The sequence below is a fragment of the Theropithecus gelada genome, chromosome 14, assembly GCF_003255815.1.
Source record: "Theropithecus gelada isolate Dixy chromosome 14, Tgel_1.0, whole genome shotgun sequence".
Taxonomy (NCBI): Eukaryota; Metazoa; Chordata; class Mammalia; order Primates; family Cercopithecidae; genus Theropithecus; species Theropithecus gelada.
The window spans coordinates 109326768-109332767 of NC_037682.1; positions in this window are offsets into that span (position 1 = coordinate 109326768).

Consider the following 6000-nt stretch of genomic DNA (forward strand, 5'->3'; position numbering starts at 1 on the left):
GCAAGTTCCTTGTTCTTCCCAGGAGGAAACAGTGGCTGGCAGGTGAAGGGCATCCCAGGTCACATGGCAGAGTCAGGGCTTAGGTCCAGGGCTCCTGACTGCCTGGCCTGTGCTCAGCTTTGTGGTGTTTACCTCCCTCCCAGGCCCTGTTGCCCTCAGTCTCTCGCCCACCTTGTTCATCACTCCATCCTCAGCACCCAACGCAGGTCTTTGATGACTGTTTGTTGAATGAAGCTATGATGATGTGGCTGGGTTAGATGATCTTTATAGTCTCACCTACAGCAGGGGTTCGATGAGTCTGTGAAGAGAGCTGCTTAAGCTCAGAGAAAGGGAGGATGTGAGTTGGGCTTGAACAATGGGAAAGATGTGCAGAGAGGCAGGGAAAAGGCCTCCCTGCGGGGTCTCAGGAAAGCTTGACTCTGCGGTGTGTGTCTACCCATCTGAGATACCCACACACCCGGCACACGGCAGTTCAGAGTTGTGTCCTCGAAGACTCATCGATCCAAACTCTAAGCTGAACTGGCTGGCCAATTGTTTGTCTGTATCAGCCAAAGTATCTTCTTCTTTTGGCAAATTATAACCAGAGCCCTGGATTCCTACTAATGACAGTGATTATAATTGAGTGCTTGCTGTGGGCCCAGCACTATGCTAATTCCTTCAGATGCATAATCTCAAAACAACCCTATAAGACTGGTATGATTATTATCAACCCCATTTTACAGACAATGAAACTGAGACATAGAGAAATTAACTAAGTTCTCCAATTCACGCAGTCAGATGCTCAAGGCAGTCTAATTCTGTGTATTCACATTGATGGTGGTAGTAGTGTTTCTGCTGTTACATTTTTTAAAAGTTTGAACGTGGAAAATTTCAAGTATATACAAAAGTGGGGAGAATTGTAAAACGAATCACTATGCACTCATTTCCCAGATGCTACAATAGTTGACTCATGGCCAGTTTTTTGTTTCATCCATGCTCCTCTCCCATCACCATGAATTTTTCTGAAGCAAATTTCATGTTATATAATTTCATCCATTGATCATTTTGTGTGCATCTCTCAAGGATGAGGCCAAGTCCTCATTCTCAATCACAATACTTTTTGCCTCCTGACTGAGAAGTTCCTTGACCAGGGGCACCCGCTTCCCCCAAGCCACACGCCAGATTTCAGGCTAGCCACTGCCCCACACAGTGGGCATAGAGGCAACAGGCCCAGGGGATAGGCTGTCCCCAGCTCCTCACCATGCAGCCTGAGCAAATGGCATCTCTCTGCCTCCTCAGAGTGAATTTTTATCGTTGAAGCCCCTGCCATCGGCCTAGTTGCTCTGCAGATGGGGAACTGGATGTGGTGGCTGCTTGGTGGGGTTGTTGACATAAGGATGAGTCTTTCTTGACCAGGTCTGTCCTAGGCTCCAACCCTGGCCTTGCCCCTAATCTCAGTGCCTACTTCAGAATGATTTGTGGGGTGGGAGGTCTCCTCTGCCTGGGAGGGGATGACTCCCTACTCCGCCTGGCCTAAGAGCAAGAAGTAGGGATGAGATGGAGCCAAGAACCTGGAGTCAGAGATTCACTGCACTTCTCATGAGCTGGGAGGACCAAGTCTCACCTTTTTGATCTGTGGAAGTGGGAACAGAACACCGACCCTGCAGCATGGCTGTGAATGTCTAAGGAGATGGGCAAGTTGTCTCCGCGGAGTTGTTTAGCTAGAGGAGGACACAGTACCTGCCATGGCCAGCAGGTGTCGCCCAAAGACGGAGTACGAGAAACCTTTGGGCGGGACAGGGGCTCCTCCATGGAGAGTATCTTTCAATATTAAATACAGCTGGACTTGGAAGAAGTGGAAGAAAATTCAGCCTGAAGGGTTTCTCCTTTGAAAACTCAGTCTGGTTCTGGCTTTCATTGGAGTTAAAAAAAGTGGAGCTTTGCAGTTTTCTTTTCCTTTTTTTTTTTTGGATTGCTCCCTCTGTCACCCAGGCTAGAGTGCAAAAGTGTGGTCTCGGCTCACTGCGACCTCTGCCTCCCGGGTTCAAATGATTCTCCTGCCTCAGCCTCCCGAGTAGCTGGGACTCCAGGTGCATGCCACCACACCCAGCTAACTTTTGCATTTTTAGTAGAGATGGGGTTTCACTCTGCTGGCCAGGCTGGTCCTGAACTCCTGTCCTCGTGATTTGCCCGCCTAGGCCTCCCAAAGTGGTGGGATTACAGGTGTGAGCCACCATGCCCGGCCTGCAGTTTTCAAAGTATGCTCACATGAAGATCCCACAGCAAGACAGGCATCAATATCCCCATGTTACAGGTGAGGAAATTGAGGCTTTAGATAGCAAGTGACTTGCTGATAATTATGCAGGCACTAAATGACAGAGCCACTAAGTGACAAAATATAGAATTAGAAGGCCTTCAGACTCTATATTCTGGGCAATCTGCCGACATGTTCCTATGGGTCAAACCCTTAGGAGGAGTCCTGAGACTGTGGCTGGGCAGTCCCTGCCCCTCTCGAAAAGTTAATAGGCGCATGCCCGAAGCCCCTGGCATGGGACATGCTATCCGTTGACAGCATTTACCATCTGCGGGTCTCAGTGGCTCCGAAACCACACAGCTACACATGCACACAGGCACAGGTGAGGAGGAGAGAGAGATCCCAGGCTACAGAATCTTGGATCTGTTTTTTCTATTTCCCAGTATTTGGATGTAAGAAGCTTAGCATAGGTCTGGGGGCTGGCATTTGGGAAATCTTGGACTAGAAGATAAACTAGAAGGTTTATGTTCTGTAGTTTCATAAACACTATCCACTTAAGCTTGTCAAAAACACTAATAAAGTGTCTGGCATATACTTAATAGTCAACAAAAATTTGCTGAATAATAAATGGCTGAAAAACACGCAATCACCCAGCCCAGCAGAAGCCTTGGTGAACATTGCTTCGTCCTTCACCCATTTTACATGTTCATAACACTTTGTGGCGTACCTATCTCGTTTACACACATGATCTCATTCAGTCTCTTTAATGAGTTGGATATCACAAACCCCATCTCACAGATGAGAAAACCGAGGCTCCGAGACACTAAAGGACTTCCCTAGGGCTGCCCAGCTGGTCAGTGACCGAGCCAAGCTCGTGGCCACGCCTGTCTATCCTGCTCCAGCAGCTCTGCCACTGCCCCGCCCCTGCTTCATATCATTTCCACTGCGAAGTTTGAGAGGAGGAAAAATCCTTCCAGAGAGAATGAATCTTCCACATCTGTTGGGGATGCCTCAGATTCAGGAGAGGCGACCTTGGAAGCTTGCCCTGAGACCCCGGGCTCAGGAGAAGTCTTGGGACAGGTCCTGGGAGGCCAGCTGCCGCGTCTGCACTCCTGGAAAGTGCAGTGTGGGAAGGGTGGGAGCTATGGGAAGGCGGGGGGGGGGGGGGGGGAAGGGCGTGGCTCTGATGGCTGGAGAGGACATCCCGCCTCTCTGGCCCACTGCTGGATGTGACTCTTCGGTCCTCCGCGGAAGGAAGCTCCAGGCCTTCACACAGGGAACCTGGTGTCTGCCTCCCCCTAGTGCCACAGGACGGGATGGTGGCGCGGCAGGCTGCTGTGCAGTGCAACATAGACAGCGGCCAAATTCTCCACTACACAGGTCCTGCCCTTCACCCCAGTCATGTCTCGCAGTGAAGCCGGAGGCTGGGCTCACTCCCTGCCCCAGCCTGTGTCCTTGCCAGCCTCTAAGAACTACTGGAGGAGATGAATGGTGTCCTCCAAAACAGACCTCTGATTCTCAGCTGAGGAGGCCGAATCGCTGCGCAGGGCTCCAGATGCCAGGTCCACCCACGCACCCTCCTGGGTTGCTCTGCTTCTCCCCAGTTCTAGCACAACTAGCAACGCACACACTCTCTCACACGCATTCACATACACACTCACACACTCACACACACATACATTCATATACACAGTCACACACACACATTCACACACACATTCACATATACACCCACACTTACATTCACATGCACACTTACACATTCACACGTTCACACACTCACACACACATTCACATTCACACACACAGTCACACACACACACTGACATACACACATTCACACACGCACATTCACATACACACATTCACACACATTCACTCACACTCACATTCACACACACATTCACACACTCTCATGCACACACATTCACATACACACACATATTCACACACGCAATTGCACACACAATCACACAAGTAACACATTCATGCACACTCATACACATGCACACACTCATGGATGCACAATCTCATACACTCATACACACACACACATTCACACACACATTCACATACACATACACACACATTCACATACACAGACATTCACACACATTCACATACACACACATTCACACTCACATTCACACACACACACATTCACATACACATATTCACACACGCACATTCACACACATTCACACACACATTCACACACACATTCACATACACACATTCACACATTCACATACACATTCACACACATTCACATACACACACATTCACATTCACACACGTTCACATACACTCACACACATTCACATATACATATTCACACACACATTCACATATACACCCACACTCACATTCACATACACACATTCACACACACATTCACACACAGTCACACATTAACACACATTCACATACACACACACATTCACACACACACATTCACACACTCATGCACACACATTCCCATACACACATACACACGCAATTGCCCACTCACACAATCAACACACATTCACACACTCATATACACGTGCACACACTCATCCACACACAATCTCTCACACACACACACATACATTCACACTTCGTATTTCCTAGTATTTGGATGTAAGACGTTTAGCTCACATACACACACATTCACACTCACAGAACTCACATATACTCACACACAATCTCACACGTACACACACACACACACACACACAAAGGAGAAACCTATAATCAAGAAACTTTTTTCACAAACTGGCCCTGCTTTGGGTATGGTAGTCATAGACCACCCTCCGCTGACTTTGAAGTGAGGACTCCACGGCTGAGCTGGCAGAAGGCCCAGGAGGCGGGGCAACCCTAAGGCTGGAACAGCCAAGTCTACGCTGTGGCCCACGTGGTGCCCGGGAGTGCGTGGGGCTGGGGCCCATGGCTGCGCCAGCCTCTCCCTAGACCTGGCCAGTCTGAGGGCGGACTCAGGGGCCTTTGTCCTCCCTGCACAATTTGTCCTGAGAAGCAAGCACGGGACGGAGCTTTCTCAAACGCAGAAGCATTGAAGGAAGGGGCAGTGATACCTGGCCGGGGACAGAAAAAGCCGCAGCGTTGCCTTAACGCTAAAAAGAGCCTCAGAGATAATCGACCTCACGCAAAGCATATCCACAGGCTAAAGATAGTTTCTCCATTTAGGGCAACTGAGTCTCCAGGGGAGCTTGCACATGCATAGTTCATTATTGGCTAAGCCGGGGCTCAGACCCAGGTCTGCTGATTCCAAAGCCTGTGACCTTAACTGTGAGGCCAAGGAAGAAGGGATCATGCACACCTCAGACCACCCCAGCTGCCTACCCTGGCCCAACAACTTCCTTGCTCCTGGGGGCATGGAGCAGGGGCAGGGGCGGCCCACCTGCTGGGTAATCAATCACTCCTTCATTCCTCTAGGCCACCAGTCACATGTGCACTCAATGAACATGTATGGAGGGTGCACTAGGTGCCCAAAGGGGGGCGAGGTACTGGGATCAGTGGGTGAACTTTCAGATGCAATCCCTGCCCTCATGTAGCTTATAAGCAGTGGGGCCTCAGATGTGAAGGCAAGCTCAGAATTCACGGGATTCGGGGTCCCCTGGCAGGTGCCCAGGGTGCTAGAGAGAGCAGGTCAGGAACACTCTCGGAACAGCAGAGGCCCAGCCTGGCCCGTCTCACTCCTGCCCCCGGAGGCGGGTGTCTGCGGCCTCCAGGCTACTCCTGGATGATTTTATCAGCTGTGTTGGGAG